The sequence below is a fragment of the Pezoporus flaviventris genome, unplaced genomic scaffold, assembly GCF_033815535.1.
Source record: "Pezoporus flaviventris isolate CSIRO_AGI_PZ_B2104156 unplaced genomic scaffold, CSIRO_AGI_Pfla_v1 ptg000036l, whole genome shotgun sequence".
Lineage (NCBI taxonomy): Eukaryota > Metazoa > Chordata > Aves > Psittaciformes > Psittacidae > Pezoporus > Pezoporus flaviventris.
Genome location: NW_026892584.1, coordinates 20,149,326 through 20,167,500, shown reverse-complemented (window position 1 = coordinate 20,167,500; position 18,175 = coordinate 20,149,326).

Sequence of the window (18,175 nt, the reverse complement as noted above, 5' to 3'; positions counted from 1 at the left end):
ATTATCTCTATATTATATAAGCAGAAAGATGCACACAGAGGTTTACATTTCATGTAAAGATAAATATTGCTCTTTGTAAATGAAAATTTCTCTTGTGATTAAAAAGTACTATAATTTCAAGTTTACAGTACAAATATTGTTTAAACTGAAATCACTCAGTATTTTGCTTACAATATTTTTTTTAGGGATAATTTAAAATGTGTAGCTTTAAAGAAAAAGTTTTACACAATTATAGTGGGTGAGCGCCTGTTTCCACATTGTTAGGGCACAGAAGAGTTCAAATTGCCACATTAATCAAAGAATTGAGACTATGAAATCCATTTCATTTAATCTCTTATTGAATAAACAGCTCTGTAGTGATGCCTATTTGTACTTGTTTCTCTAATAAAAATGCAACTGTAGCTCTCAACACAAATTAGTTTTAATTATTTAAATTATATGAATTTGTCAAACATAAATAATCTAACACCTGTTTTGCCTTTTCATTTTATGAAAAAATGTTGCATGGAAACTAATAGAGGATGATAGTGAGGAATTACAAAGGTAGGTCTATGTATTTATTACAATTCTATTAATTATAAAAAAATGCAAGTGTGAGTGGATTACTATCTAGCAGGATAAAGAAGCAGTCTGTTTCATAGCTGTGCAAGGATACAACAGAAAACAGCAAAACAGAAGAATGTCTCATACACTGAGTCAATGCAACTGACTTGTCCAATGCTCATCTTTGAGAACTGGTGACCATGATTTACAGTATAGCAATTCATCTTCTAAATACAATGATTACATTACAAAGTAATGAGTGTTGTAGCTGATGAGACACTTACTCAAGGCACCAAAATCTGCCGTGACAGTCACCAATATATGTGAAACAAATCTCAGGCAAAGGAAGAAGAAAATTTGGGTTTCCCTGCTTTGTATTTGTTTTGGTAATTCATTTCAGGAGATCTGCTTGTGCATACATGAAGAGTACCCCAAGTGTCAGGAGGGCATAATGTGGTATAAAAAACACTTGGTAGCTAACTATGAAAATGGAGAAAATGTATGTTTTCTCCACAGAATAGTATAATCATATTTGTTGCTTCTGTTGCATGTCACATTTTGTTTTAAAAGGTTTACTATTTCAGATTCTGAATATCTTAACACACTGCCCTAAATTCATTTACCATTTGGTGGAGGAAGGAAATAAACATGTAATCCAGTTGTGGTTGGTGGTGATGGCCTTATATGGCAGTTCAAGCAGTGATAATTTGTATGACTTTCTGTATATTAAACCTTACCTTAATATTGATTCTGTTTGTTGTGTATTAACTGTTATCCTTTCTTGGTAAAGGAAATGGGCTAAGGAGATAGTTACTGTTCTAAATCAACAAGGCAATTTTAGAGTCACACAAAGCTGTTGAAACCTACCACTCGGTAGTTTGTCTGCCAGATTCATCATCTTTATAGTTCCTTCTGGAGGTGTCTCTCTCCCTTTGTGCAAAATATTTCCAGCAGGCAAGCTTATCATAAGAATTTACGACACTCCAAGGATATGATTATGTGGCCATCACACTTAATATTCTGCCCTACATATCAATAACATAGCTCAGGGTTTCAGAGCAGTCTATTTTTGAAAAATGCAAATTACAGAAAAAAATTTCTAAAGCATTTTATTATGTTTTAGAGTTATTTTTCTCTTAAAATGCTCCTGTGTTTTTTTTGTATTAGCTGCACTCCCTTCTCAGTGCAGTTATATTCAAATTTTTACATACCAGTCTTTTTTCAGACCTTTTATTTGCAACATTTAGTTATTGCTCAGTCAGTCAATATACTGCAAGAAAGGTACTGTGGGACTACTGAATTTGGTTTTATGTCATTTAAATTTGACTAAAAATAGAACATTTCTAGTGTTGCAAAGAACTGCAGCATGCAACTACTCAAGAAAAATCTGACTTTATATATAGTTTTTGTTATAATGGAATGGATCATTTGAAACTACATACATTACAACATCATTTAAAATCAAGGAAAAAAGTAAGAAAGCAGGATGTTTTCGAAACTCCCACTATAAAATGGACAACACCTTCCTGTTGTAATATTTCTGATGTTGAACAAAGGGCTAGTAAGTCTTTAAGCTTCCAGAAGTATTCTCTTGTTAATCTAAGCACAGCTTCAGGAAAGAAAAGAGAAAAAAGACTTTTGGAGAAAAAAAAATCCTTTTATGTATTAGACTGGATCTCAAGTCTTCAATTCTAATAGACTGCTCTACAAACATTTTTATTTTACTATTTTACTATTTTACAATCTAGTTAGCTAGTTTGTAATCTAGGTACATAAATTAATATAAATAAATTGATAGTATTATCTTTGTTGATGTTGCATTCAATGCTGCAATGTATCTCAAGAAGCCTTCATGTTACTAAAGATACTATGATAACAAGCCAGACAATCAGGTTTCATATTAGTATCTTTGAAACAATATTAAGTTTTTAAATGTATTTCCCTAAATAAATGGAGTTCTCCATTACTTAATCCGAGCTGTTAGTGTGTGGGGGGGATTGGGATTAAACCGATATTTTTAAATCTCTTGTATTGATACAAAGTAAACCACTCTAAAATTAATTGCTTGCTTTCATTTCTGAAAGCTCACTTGGCAATGTATCACATTCTAGACTTTTTTGAAACGCAGTGAAATTTCATAATAGTCTGACCTGGCAGCAGCTATTCCTGGCACAATGTATTATTCCTCTTTCACCTAGAGGATATAACACACATCATTCAACACACAAACATTCAATTTCTACTGTGCATGCTAATTTTAAATTCACATTGAAACTTTGAGTATTCTGTAGCTTGAAAACAGAAATGGAAGCCAAAAAAAGGCCATATTTGACAACCTCTTTTTACATGACAGTTGAGGGAAACATCAGCAATATTCTTTGCTAACCTCCATGCCTGTTTATGTGAATGAGTTAATTGTATACATATCTGTAAGCCGGTATTGCTAGAAGTATTAAAAGATTTGCATCCAATTTGTATAAACTCATCCAGTTTGCATTTTTCCTTCATTTGAACTAAAATAGTCAGTGCCCTGATATGTTGTGATCAAACTTGATATAACAGCACACGCACATCTAAACATGAGCAGCTGCGGACTGTGCGAAGTGGAGGATAGGAATGAAGAAGCAGTAACAGTGTGATTTTATAAAAAAACACAAGACTGCAAAAGTACCTCATACAGATAGATTTATAAAAAAGAAACTGTTTTACCTTTGAATATAATGCTGCAAAGAACAAGTGTATTCATACCGTGTCGGTAAACTCAAACTTTAGAGAAGTTTATTCTGTTTAATAAAAAATGGTTTTGAGGTGTCTTGTTAATTTCATATCCACAGCTCTTTTTTTTTTTTTTTTTCCTAATCAATGGACGTTGCTCACTGAACAGTGAAAAGCAGGGGAAATTTTGAAAAGAAGGATGTTCCTAATCAGACTGCATTACTTACTGGGAGCCAATTTGACTGCATGTGACTAATGCATTTTTATCATTATTGTAGGTCATCGAGACAAGCAATGACGGGTCATCACTGAAAATAATTTTAAGTCAGGAATTGGATTGTTTTTGGTCCCAACATCAGCAGGACTAGTAGAGTTCATGGCATCCATGGGTTCAGGGGTCTGCTCTTTTTCTATAAGAGTTTGACTACATTATGTCCAAGCAGAACTCCTGAGGAAAAGCACTAATTCCAATTTTAACTGAACATGCATATTTCTATATACAAATGTACAAAAAAAATCTTTAATTCATGTGCTTAAACAAAACACAAATGGATATAAAAAAGGACTCAGCAGTGAATCAGTAGTCCAAATTTGCCCACATATAGGCAGGTATATCACTGTTAATGCTATCTGCATATTTGCATGTCCATCGATATTCATGGATAATCGTAAAGTTCACACATTCTTGTTGTTTGGTGGAGAATATCAGTTTTGAAGGGGCAAAACTAGTGTGCACTGGTGACCAGAATTAATGAAGAAACAACTAACAGTTGAAGTGACTGATTCCAGCCCCAGTGATTGACTCTACAAGTATAAAAGCTAACAGAAATGTTTATGGTAGTCTTACCTGCCCAGACTGAAGGCTTTTTCTTAGAGAAAAAAAAAGGTATTATAGAAACGTTGTCCAAGGTAGCTAAAGGTCTTCAAAGCTATGATTTAGTTCGGCTTCCAGTGAAATGGAAATCTTTGCTCTAGTGAAAGTACTGGCAAGAAAACAATCACTTCTAACAACAGTGAGGGTTTATTTTGTTAAATTGAACTGGTATGGTTGAAGTTGCAGTCTGCTTTCATCAATACTTAAAAAGGGTGGTACTAGTTCAGAATACATACTTTAAAATTAGTCACTGTATCAACCTTTCGTGTTCAAAGTTCAGTGTTAATAGATGGGCATTCCCCAGTAGGTTAACTTCGGGTAGCGATACCAAGGATAAAACTTCAAAAGAATTTACTTGGTTTATACAGGAGGGCATGCTCCAGAAAGCATTGTCCAGAATAAAAAAACTACTTAAATAAATTAGTAATGTCATTACTAGCCTTTTTGTTGAAAGCAGTTAAAAGCCAATGTCATTTTCAGTTTAGATGTGTATATCCTAAATACTGTACATACAAAAATCACTGAGCAAAACCTGATGATTTTTCTTCTATAAAACTACTTGCAACTTTTCCAAATATAGTTATTACATCAACAGCAATAAAGGACATGCAGGCATAGTTTTAATATGTATCCCCCTATTAACCAGTTTTCCTGTACTGCATTTCATATTTTGTTCCTTCAAAATAAAATGAGTATGCCCTAAGAATGCTTCTGTACATACCGTTAAAGCATTGAGTGCATACAGTGTATGCATTCCTAATATTGTGTTGTTCTGGAATGACATCATTCCAATTTATCTTGCTTTTAATATGAGACAAGTTGATTGATCTAATTTGTGTTTTCCACTTTCAACATCTGTAACAGAAAAAAAAAGAAGCTATTTAATGTGATGAAGGTGAGTTTTCAAGTTTCCATTATTTTTTAAGAATTGTTTTACAGGAAATCAGATGAGCTGGTTGGATAATATTTACCTTTTTATATAAAGAAATACGCTTCTGTGTGTTTGTGTGCCCATCCATTTCTGCCCATATGCAAAATATATTTGCGTAATATAAAAGGAAGCAAAGCAAAGTAAAAATCAAATATGTTCTGTTTTGCTAAATTTTGATGGACAGGGTTATTTGTCTTGTCTGATAGACAGACCAAGCACACTTAGCCCAGGAAAATACAGCACAGATTTTTGAGCTATAGAGAGGTCAGGAAAACAGGTAGCATTTGTTTCCAGTGTAGGTATAGGTATATATATGCTTATAATTTCAGTAAAGAACACTTCCCTGGGCTCCACATCTTCCTTTATATCAAAGCCAAAATGTTCCCCCCTCCATATGTCACACTTAATGATTTTTAATTTTGACACAACTTTGTCTTATCAGAATTTTTCTGTACAGCTCACTTGAAATAATTATGCACTTTCTGCAGAAGTATTCAAAAAACTGGAACTAAGGGTAAGTTAATATCTCCCATATCCTACCTCAGAGAAGTAGCAAATGGATCATTCTAGATACGTATCATCTGGTCTTTGTTTAGAACTATATTAGAAGACCAATTATAATAATTGTAAATAATTAATTTAATTGTTTCTGAGCATAATTGAATAATTCTTCAATTGCAAGCTGCGCTACTACCAGAGAAGTCTGATTTTTAAAAAAAAGTTGTTGTAATGGTCACTTTTTACAAATAATTCTGACCACTGACTCACTTTACGGTGTATCATATAGCATTTGTGCTACCTGAGGCAATGATATGCAAAGTCAAGCCAGTTAAACCCATTGTGTCTGAGGATTTACTCGATCTGCAGGAAGAAAATACTTATGTAGCTGTCACTGATTTCAGTGGAACTAGAAATTAACTTCTACTTGCTTATATGTAACACATGCCTCTCCCTGTCCTTTCTCAGTCTAAAAAGGAGTACAAAATATATTCCACCTCGGCTTCCACCTGTGAGGCCATGTCCCATTACCAGATTCATATGTCTAAGGGGCATTATCTAGTGCAATTATTTTAACTTTTTTTAGTATGATAAAAGTATAATTGGAAACCCTTTCATATCAAAAGATCCTTTTTTTCCAGACACGGTTTATCTTGAACCTGGCTGTCTTTAAAATTTAAAGGAAGGTGCTACCAGTAGTTTCTGCATAAATTCTTGTTTGACCTGTAATATATAAATTTTCAAAACATGAATTCTTTAGGTAAGGGACAATTCCACAGACAGTCATAATGTGTGAGCCAAGCACCCAGGCTTGATCTTTTCCATTGTTCCATACATGCCCATAATTAGTAGGTCACCTCCATTAAAATTTTCTGGGGGAAATCTCGGCTTTGCTAAAAGTCAGTGATAAGATTTCTGTGAAGTAAAAATTTTAACCATGAGCACATGACTTTCTACTGCATTTTTTTTAATTATTCAAGACATCTAAATAGAAATTGGAAAATCCAAGCTTGACACTATTTGTTTCATGCAACCCATATTGTTTATAAATCTGATATGATGGTAAGTGTGAATATTACATATTATCATCTACTGTTTTTTTCTACTCCTTTCTTTTGTGTGCATACATGCTGTGCAGACTTACAAGGAAGCCTGCACAGGCTGTCATATCGCCTTTCCTTGCCCTGTCTGTAGAGTCCATGTGCTTTCTTGCAAATAATAGCCACACTGCTGTCCAACAACTTGCATTCCAAATTCCACCTCTTTTTTTCCTGTTCCCTGGCTAGATTTAAAATATGTGAAATCATTTTAGGAATCATAGAATCGTATTATAGAACCATAGAATCAAGCAGGTTGGAAAAGACCTTTAAGATCATTGAGTCCAACCTTTAACCCCCAGGACTGCCAAGACCACCACTAAACCATGTCGCTGAGGGCCTCATCTACATGGTTTTTGAACACTTCCAGGGATGGTGATTCCACCACTTCCCTGGGAAGCCTATTCCAATACCTGATCACACTCTCGGTTAAGAAATTTTTCCTAATATCCAATCTAACCCTCCCCTGGAGCAGTTTGAGGCTGTTACCTCTTGTCTTATTGCTTGTTACCTGGGAGAAGAGACCAACCCCCACCTCACTACAGCCTCCTTTCAGGTAGTTGTAGAGAGTAATAAGGTCCCCCCCTCAGCCTTTTCTTCCCCAGACTAAACAACCCCAGTTTCCTTAGCTGTTCCTCATAAGACTTGTGCTCCAGACCCTTCACCAGCTTCATTGCCATTCTCTGGACACACTGCAGCACCTCAATGTCTTTCTGGTAGTAAGGGTCTCAGAACTGAACGCAGTATTCAATGTGCAGGCTCACCAGTGCCAAGTATGGGGCATGATCACTGCCCTGGCTCTAATGGCTACACTATTTTTGATACAGGCCAGCATGCTGTTGGCCTTCTTTGGTGCCTGGGCACAAGCTGGCTCATGTTCAGCTCTGTCAATCAGCACTGCTGGGTCCTTTTCCATTAAGCAGCTTTTCAGCCACTCTTCCCCAGGCCTGTAGCATTGCATGGAGCTGTTCTGGCCCAAATGCAAGTCCTGGCACTTTGCCTTGTTGAACCTCACACTACTGACCACTGCCCATCAATCCAGCCTCTCCAGATCCCTCTGCAGAGCCTTTTTATCCTCCAGACGATAAGCACTCCCAGCCAGCTTGATGCTGTCTGCAAATTTACTGAGGGTGCACTCAATCACATCATCCAGATCATCAAAGAAGATATTAAACATCAGTGGCCCCATACCGAGACCTGAGGGATACCAGTAGTGACTGGTTGCCAATTAGATATGATGCCATTTACCACCACTCTTTGGCCTCGGCCAGCCAGCCAGTTTCCAAGCTAGTGAAGAATCCTCCTATCCAGGCCATGAGCAGCCAGTTTCTCCAGCAAGTACTCTGGGAGAGAGTGTCAAATGATCCATTTAAAACCAAATAGATGCTTAGCCTTCCCCTCATCAACCATGCAAGTCACCTTATTGTACAAGGAGATCAGGTTGGTCAAGCAGCATCTGGTCTTCATGAACCCATGCTAACTGAGCCTGATCCCTCAGTTTTCCTGCATGTGCTTTATGATCTCACTCAGGATCAACTGCTCCATGACCTTCCCTGGTTCCCAGGGTCCTCCTTCCTGCCCTTTTTGTAGAGACATGTCATGTTGGCCAACCTCCAGTCCTCTGGGACCTGCCCACTAGACCAGGACTGCTGAGAAATGATGGACAGTGGCTTAGCCAGCTCCTCTGCCAGCTCCTTCAAGGAAAGTAAAAACCCCACAAAATTATAGTGTTAGAATACTGGCAGTTTAGGTTCTAGAGTCATTTTGTCTTGAGCCGGTGCAAAGAATAGCACATGCGCAAGAAGCTTTCTCCCACATTCACAAGAGATTGGTCTGAAATCTGGCATATATTGTTGCAAAGCCTGAGCTATATTTGCCATGATGCTTATTATATCACAGCCTACACAAACCTATTGGTAATATCAAATATTAGGCATGTAAACAAAGTAGATTTGGAAAGGCTAAGAAAGATGAAGAAATTTGAAAGTGCAAGTGCTGTATGAAAGAAGGTATGTATTCTGGAAGGTGTAAGTCAACCATTATTACATTGCTAATACAATGTTAGAGAATACCATCACAGTTATATAGCAGCTCTTCACTAAAAAGGAATGCTTGCAGCAATGAAGCTGTTGGTAACTCCCCTCTTTAAAAACAATATGGCTTAGGAGGAAACAAAATTTCTGGAGGCAAGGTCTGAAGAAAATTAATAATCTCTGTGTAGAAGTCCCTCCTCAAAGAATATGAAACTGTTCATGGTTGAACTTATGTTTTTTTTTATCATTTGATATTATTATACACTTGAATGAGATTAATATTAATGGACTGAAAGACTTACTTGATAACTTATTCAGTATAAAAAGGCTATTTCTTTGTTTACACCAGTTCTCCTTACCTAAGTCAGTCGTACTGAGGTTAAAAAGGCCCCTGTGTAGGCATAAGCATAATCTGGCACTGCATAGGGAAAACATTAGAAAATTGGAACTGTGAGCGTTATGATTAATGGTTTTGCAGTAGTGTCCATGTTGTGTAATGTGCTCTGCACACAGATAAGGCATTGTAGTCTGGAACTCGTCTTAATAAAGTGAGTTGAGTTTACCATTCAGTGAGACGCTTCAGAGGTCAAAGCAAAGAACAAATTGTATAAAAGACATATGAAAGAAAATATCACCTGAGTACCACACTATTCCTTCTAAGCCATATTCCATAATCAATTTGAATAAGTTAATTGATGTAGGTACAGTTCAGCCTGGCAGAGATGGTAACCTTTATTAGGAAAAAATGGTCACTCTACAGGGAAATATGCTTGCAGGAATCATAGAATGGTTGGAAAGGGCCTTAAGATCATGTCCTGGGTTCAGCAGTTCAGCTACTGCTGAACCCAGGACAGATCATCTAGTTCCAACCCCTCTGCCATGGACAGGGATACCTCACACTAGACCATGTCACTCAAGGCTCTGTCCAAGCTGACCTTGAACACTGCCAGGGATGGAGCTTCCACAGCTTCCTCAGACAACCTGTTCCGGTGCCTCACCACCCTCACAGTAAAGAACATCAGGTAAAGTGTAGCAAGTGTCTATATCAAACATATCTAACTTAAAATTAGTACTATCCCTATGTTTAGACACCATCAGATAGTTTTGTATGACAGTCTGTCACTGTTGTTTGGAGATGTCTCCTTAAATTTCTTTCTGTGCATTAGTACTAAAGATACTCAGTTTTCCATTTTCATTATTTGGCAGTGTGAATGGTTCTTTGATAACATGGTAGATTTCATCTTTGCCATCAGGACTATTGTATTCTTTCATACTCACAATATTTTTACAACAGATCTATGCAATCAAAATATTACAAAGTTTCACTGAATGTAAGTTCAAGTATTTCTTAGTTAATGTCACTGATGTGATATAAGAATCAAAGTGGTGTTAAAAGAAGAGCTCTCAATTTTGAGCATCTCCAGTAAGACTGCAGACTGAAAATTACTTTAACTGGCACTTATGTAATTCTGCCTTCTACTTTAGAAGGCTGCATAAATCACCACTACCACTGTAATGGTGAAGTATGAGCACTTCACCACTTCACAGGGATTCACAGTCCTGTTGCTTAAATTGCTCTTGTACTCCTTTCCATCAAAGGAAAAATAAAATCCATTCCCAAGATATTCCTACCCGGAACAGCTAGGGAAGCAGTCTGGACATTTCCATTGTTTACCTAGCTACCAGAAAGCCTTTGTAGGAAAAGTCATTATATGAGATGCAGAGGAATCAAGGAGAAAGTACAAAAGTGGAGAAAGAACCCTATAGTTTACTGTACTCCCAGCAGTAAGCTCTGAGACGATGGTAATATACATAATGGCACTGGTGCAGTCTAAGTAATGGTTGAAACCCAGCTGTTTATAGTTCTGGCAATTATATTAAATCAGCTGGGAAAAAAAAAGCAAACAACAAAAAGGAAGCAAAATCACATTAATTTTTATCCTTCTAACCAGCATTTCTAAAATGAATTAAGAACTGTTGAACTATAACACAATCATGAAATTTTAAGTGCTTAATGGAATAATAATTTCTTGGACGAGAGGTACAAAACATACCTGAGTGCAGTAATGTGAAAAAATATCTTGTTTTATTTTAGAAGAATTGAATCAGTATTCACTTCTATTTTACATTCAGCAATATTACTTGTGATGTGGCATAGCTGGCAAGATAAAGATCTTCCCTGGACATTTTAGGCTGCTGAATTTTTATGAATTTTTACCAGTCATATAGATGGGATTCTATTCAATAACTACCTTTGAAATTTTGCTTTGGTAGTCTAACAGGAAGCTGCATTTCAGAACATGGAGTGGATACTTATGTTTCCTTTGTTCCTGGACTGTAGGAAAATTATCTAGGTTTGAACCCTGCTGTTAAATCAGTAATTGCCTGCTCTGCCTTTCACTGCTTACATTATTTTAGGTTATGTCACTTTAAGTTAAAATAAGTTAGAAATCTTTACATTCATGAGGACTTAGAGGTATATAAATATATGAAGAAGTATGCGAAAAGGCTAAATAAACTGTCTTACACTCCCCCCCCCCCCTTATTTTTTTTCCTTTCTGAATCCTGAAGGTAGAAAATAATCTTTTAGACTTGGCACCAGCTCTTAGTGATATAACAAAGGAAGTGTTTTCTCAGGCAAAATACACAGAACATGATATATGCAGCATATACAGAAGTGAAATTAAACTTATCCACAGGGCACCGAGGGTCAAATAAACCATGAAGCCCACCTATAGCTTTCTCCCACAGTTAGTGCTATAACAGAGGCAAGTTTTGGAATATGCTGTCACAAAAGAACTTAAGCTAGCTGAAAAGTGGGACGTTGTATGTGGTTTAAGTCTAAGAGTCTGAAAGTCTAAGACAATGAAAAAAAAGCTACTTAAGCAAAAATTAAAAAAAGAACAAATCCCTTCAGTTTTGTTTACCCCTAGAAATCCAGTTGTGTTTGGCTGTTGCCATGTTTCATTTTAAACCACATCAGCCCACAGCTGCTGCTAAGACTTCCCAGTCTAAACACCTTAGAAAGTCCTGCTACAGCCACTTTTACAATCTGAAGAGCAGAAGGTTTTCCTGTTTCAATTACTGGTTACCAACTGATGCAATCATCCAGAAAGCAGTAGGATTGGATTCACTGTTTTTCCCGCATCCTCAAGGAGGCGAATGTATATCGTGCTAAAAGAATCATCTGACCGTCACCAGGGAACTGTGCTGGAGTTGTGCCACACCAGTAGTGGAGGAGATCCTGTCATTCAAGAAGTATCATTCCTTGAGGAGACCAGAATCTAAGACTCTGCTGCCCACTGTCTTCCAAACCACTAGACAATTGAATTTTGTCCCCTTCTTCCTCTCCATGGTCATGAATTTTGCATTTTTTATTGGTACTTTGAAAAAAACATTTCTCTACCCAAAGGGAACCTGCTGGTGACTAAGATATTCTAGAAAATATGGGCTTAAACTCTTTGTTTTACTGACTTCATGAACAAGGGCATTATGTAATCTTTTATATAAATGATGTTGACCAACATTAGTACCCCACCACATTTCTAATGAAGTTTTTTAATGGATGATCTTGCTAACTCTGATCTCCATGGTTAGGAGTATATTACAAGGCAACAGTAGTGCCTTGCTGTAAACCTGGTCACCTGCCTAGGCTCTCTGCCTTGTTCCCTAATGCAGTCTTTCTGATAGCTAATTCTTTTAATAAAATTTTGCATACCTCTAGATTAAGACCTCTAATGGCTGCTTCTGGGAGGCCTTACATTAAATCAGTCATTTTTCATGACATCTGTGCTAAATTTTTCTTGGTGATTTCATTTAACTCCTCCAAATCTTAGTCTGTTCTCTCATTGACTATTTGAAAATAGGAAAGAGAGTGAACAAATGCTCTCAGAGTGCAGTTCCTAAATGATAAGTGAATGCAGATTGAAGGATGAGAAAAAAAAAAGGCATTATCTGTTTCTTTATTCATATGCATGAATAATTCCCATTGCCGATTAATGAGAGTTTCAAGAAGCCATACAACAAACAGCAAACTTCCATTAAGTCATGTAAGTGAACTAATTACACCTCAGTCTCAGGTGATTAGCAGAAAGTTTTGTCTCTCAGAGGTACATGCATGCATTTGGGAAAATAATAATAAAAGCTTCATCCAAAAAGTATAAAGCCCGGTATCTCAGAATATTTTTCCATTTTGCACATGCAGTTCCTGAAGATATAGTTATGATTAAATGGGTCTAAGTATCTTCATAACCACATGTAGCCTTATGTCTCTCCCATGCGTAAAGGATCAGCTAGGATACATATAAGTCACTGCTTTCAGAGTTAACATGAGGAAGACACCCTGCTGGCTCATATTTACACCCAATATCACATTAGCTTTAACAAGTTATGTGTTCTAAAAGCCAGTTGTTAAACTAGTCAAAATTCATCTAGAAGAGGGCATGCCAATTTTTTGCTGATTCTTTCCTGACTCAGAGCAGGATTTAAGACCATCCATATAAGAGACAACAGATAAATATTTTTGCTTCTAGTTTAGCCAATGTAAAAAATCATGTTTCTGCTTTTTCTATTCAAGTTCTACAAGCCATCTCAAGGGATCAGAGATTCCAGGCTTATGAGTATAAGGCTCAGTGATAATCTGACTTGGGAACAAAAAGTCCTGCTTGTTTTGTGAGCCAGTTTTCATAATAGGTAATTACAGGTTGAAGTATGCTCTATCATTTTTGGAAACACTCACTAAAATCATTAAGCTTAATACCTTTGAGATCACACTAGGCATCCATTTACATATTTAGACACCTAAATACTCTGATACTTTAGTTGTCTTCTGTACTACAATGTAGCTATTCTGTTGACTTTGACAGCCCAAAGTTAAATATCTAGTTTCTATTTACAGTACAAATTTAGCGATTTCAGACAGAAATCTGCAGAAAACAGAATACATATCAAGGGCATGTCCAGGCCAGCCAGAAAGAGAGCCCGAGTGGAAGAGCATCTTTTCAGTCTTACAGTGTTCAGTTGCCTAGCTTTAGGCCCTGAATAGGCAGGTGCCACAATTTCAACTACTTCCATCCACAATTTCAGCTACTTCCAGAAGCTGTTCACTTGTCGTGAACATGTCCCACAGAGCTCTCAAGAAGTATATTACCTACTTTCTTGCATTCTTAGTTCCTGAGGCAGTAACATAGAGGTTACAACACTTGTTTCAGTGCCTTCTGGGATTTGAAACTTCTACCATTTTCTAAGCAAATATTAATAATTCCAAGGTAATTCATATTCTAGGATAGGAACTTCCCTGTTGTATTTAATATTTAAACTTACTATGTAAGGTGCTCAATGATGGTAAAATTTAGTTCTTACTTCTCTCCCTAGTGGTTGCTTTACTTCTTTTTTTCCCTTTTACCCAGCAAGCATTTAATCAGACTGTGCAAAGTAGAGCACGTTCAAAAGCACTAGTATCTTATGCTATGGCTTGATGACTACCACAGTCACTTAAAAAAAATGCAGAGAGCTATAACAGAGAGGGTAGAGCATAAAAAAGATCTTTTAAAGTTTGGCTAAGTCTATTAACTGTTAATTGATAAAACGAGGGATAAATTTAGCCTCATTTCCTGCTCTCCTTTAGGAAAGAAATAGTTGTATTTTCACAATGCAATTTTCAAATGAGTTCTGTAATACAGATAAAGATACACGTCAGCTGCTATGACATACATATTAGAGAGCAAGCTTCTTCAGTGTACACATAGATGCAAAAAATACTGACACCTGAGCAACTGTTGGACAAAATAAAAAATCTAAATGTCTACTGAACCTAAAAATAAAAATAAACAAAGCATAGGCATCTCCAGCAATTACCAAAGTTTTGTTGTGTGATAGCAAGTAAGAGACAGCCTTTCAAATGTGTGAAAATACTGACTTCCTTAAAACCTAAAGGTATCTGAGGTCAGCCACACAAACCTGACCTCCAAGGTAAATATCTGCTTTTGAAAACATGTCTTCATACATCAATATGCAGGTGCTTCATGGTTGAATAATAAGAAACTGGAGAGGAGTAGGGGTGAAAGAGTTTGGTTTCCAGAAGAAATGAAAACCCAGATATTTTACCCAGACTTATCACAGAACCATTGAATCAAGCAGGTTGGAAAAGACCTTTAAGATCATCAAGTCCAACCTTTAACCCCAGAACTTCCAAGACCACCACTAAACCATGCCACTGAGGGCATCATTATGGTTTGTGAACACTTCCAGGGATGGCGATTTCCTGGGAAGCCTGTTCCAATACCAGACCACCTTCTCACTGAAGAAGTATTTCCTAATACGTAGTCTTAACCTCCCCTTGTGTGTAAAGGGAGTGCTGATTGTTTTCAGCACAAAAGAGTGATATCTCATATTTTTAGTATTATGGTCACTTCTTTGGGACTAGCAAGGCTGAGTTTGCAAGAGTTTATTATTTTCTTTGTCTCAGGAATTTCATCTTAGAAAGCTCTCAGATATATTTTCATAGTTCAAAGTGGATTAGGTTCTGACTCAAAGATATATATGCCAATATTACCCTGTAAAAAGCGATTGCCATAGAAGAACAAGTAAGTTTCAGTGCCACACTGCAGTGATGGAAATAACCATACTCACAGAAAAGCTATCTATCTAAATCACCATCACTATTAAAAGGTTTTAAAATACATGAAAAACTTGAAAATTTTTCTCATCATAAAAGCTGAGATTCACTTCACTAAAGCCAGTTTTGATATTATGACTATAGGTGGTGTGCATTAAAATATCCAGCATCTCAAGATTGACACATCTGCAAAAATATCTCCTAGTTGTGCTGAACCAAGTTGTTTAAATGTGTTTATTTAGCATGAGACAAGTGACCCTGCATAGAATAGGCTTAATACCATGTTGTTATGCTAAAGGTTTTTTGCATGCATGTGCACCATATTTTTGTTAATTGTTTCTATTATCACATATACTTTTATCATAAGCAAATTTCTGTTGTGCACAGTAATGTACAAGTATCAAGATGAAAGCTGATCCAAATAGTTACAGTCAGCAAATGTAAAGTGTCTCTAGCTATGCAACTCTTGTGTTTTATGCTAAAGAATCTAAATTAAAAATAAAATAAAAAGAGAGCAGGAAGATTACAAGAAGCAGGCCCTTGGGAACAAAATATAAGGGGGATGATAAAGACTTATGATTTTCATTAGAATATAAATCTGATGCAGGTCTAGAAGCAAACAGAAGTAATGAGAACTGCAAAAAACCTGATGAATCCTTTTCTTAACCTGTTTTCTGAAAACATGGAAGCGATGGGGAGTGGAGTAATGGAAATAGGATCAAATGTAACAGTCCAATATCCCCAGTGATGAAATATAAGTGTTACAGCAAGAATTTGTCATAAACTGAAGGATCATCAGCTGGAAATGAATGAAAGGAAGGTGACCTTATTAGTGGATTGGAAGATGACACTGTCACCAACAGAACACAGGTGAGAGAAAGGTAAGTGTCATTCTAGAATTCTCAGAGAAAAACAATTCTGGTAGAAAACCTGAAATATTAGTATCACTCTGCACAACACTCATATAAAAGGAAAAATATTATTTAATCTGCATGGATAAAGGTAAGTGCTACTGGGATAACCAAAGGAATGAAAATCTTAAGAAAAGAATGTTATTTGTAAATACAAATACACTTATTGTATTATACAGAAATAACAAATAAATGAGTTATTAAAGCTAAAGGATAAATGACTGCAAACTGCTCATGAATACACTGAGTCTGAATGCTGAAATTCTGTCACCTGTCAGAGTGGTACTTGAACAGCCTTTCATTACAGCTAGCAGGGGCAAAACCCAGCTATAAGATGGTTGCTATTTCAATCAAGACCATTGAAAGCAACATTAATTTTTTCCCAAACAAGGAAATAAACTCAGTGCCTGGGGAGATTAATTCCTATTAAAAGTTGTACATTTCTTGGGCCTACAGACAAACTACTGATCTAATCCAGCCTTGAACAGATTTATTTCACATACCTTCTGGCAAAGGCAACGTATCTTTCCTGATCACTGCACATCCTTCTTTGCTTCAAACACCTTCCTTCAGAACCTGTTTTCTTTTTATGTCAGAATATGTTAAAAATTCCTTGATAAGCTTCTCTTGAAATGACTTCCACTGTCTTATTTCAGTAGCATAATGTGTTGGGGATAATAAACTCAGGTCAGCAGGGTTCTCTGAAACATTATGTACATTCGTAATGCTGTGGACATTTATGATGCTGTGGAAATGTATTGACCGTGTGAGATAAATAAGAAGACATAATGGGAAGTAGAAACTTTGCAGTTTCTTATGAAACTGGGAGACCTGAGTATTTAACTAGCAAAATAAGTATCCAAAGTTATACTACAGTGATTATAACTGGCTCACAGAAATGCAGCATTTCTAGCAAGCCTCTAGTAGCAGAAGGATTTCTAAACCAAAAATATCCCAGACAAAATAGGTCTACAAATCTACAAGGCCATCTCTTTGGTGAAAATGGCATTTGACCATACAGGGAGTAAAAAGCCAAACAAAGAATAATGTAATTCTATTAATTTCACTTTTGAATTATTCATTTCTGGCTTTTTTAGCATCTAATTTTAGAAGCACATTTATAACTGATATGAAAAGTTTGATTATTTTCCTGTGCTATCATATGCTTTAAAATAATTGAGCCTAGAGGTGCAGAAGGAAGCTGCATTCTTCCTAATTGGGTTCATCTGAACTTTATAAGATCCACTCTGAGAAATTTAATTGATAATTAACAGTACTTCAGATCATCTACTCCTGAAACTTTAAAAACACATGAAAAGCTGACAACTCATTGACTGAATGGAAAACAGTGTACACAATTAAATATAAAGAAATTCTTGATTGCCTAAATCAAAGCTTACTGTGATGCACAGATGAATGAAATCTGCTACATGAAGACTCCTTTTAATATCCAAATTGTTTCTTAAGTAGCAAATATTTTAACCCTCAAACTCTTCAGTGCCACACCATGTCTCCCTTTCAGAGAGCAAAAGGGAGCAGGCAGTCCATTATAGCAGGTCACTTGTTTTCTGTGAATCACATCTTTCAACTGCTGATTTCTGGCTCTAGGAAGTAGGAAGTTATAGATGTTGCAACACTTAACCACACATTTTCCTGACAAAGACCAGGCAGAGTTTCTTCAAGGGATGCATCCCTTGTTCATTGAATTGATGATTTCCCAATACTTTGCATCTAAGTAATTAGTGGATTTATTCCAATGTCTGTAATAATGCATGCACCTGTTGCCTCTATGCTGAAGATAACAAGTCTCTTGTATGCCCCAAAGAGGAAAGTTTAACAACCTTTCATCTCTTTCTTCTTAGATAATCTGAGGTACAGGAAAACTGCAACATACTTTTGCTGCAGTCAGTATCTGAGCTGGAACTGGCAATAAATTAATGCTAATTCTTAGGTTAAA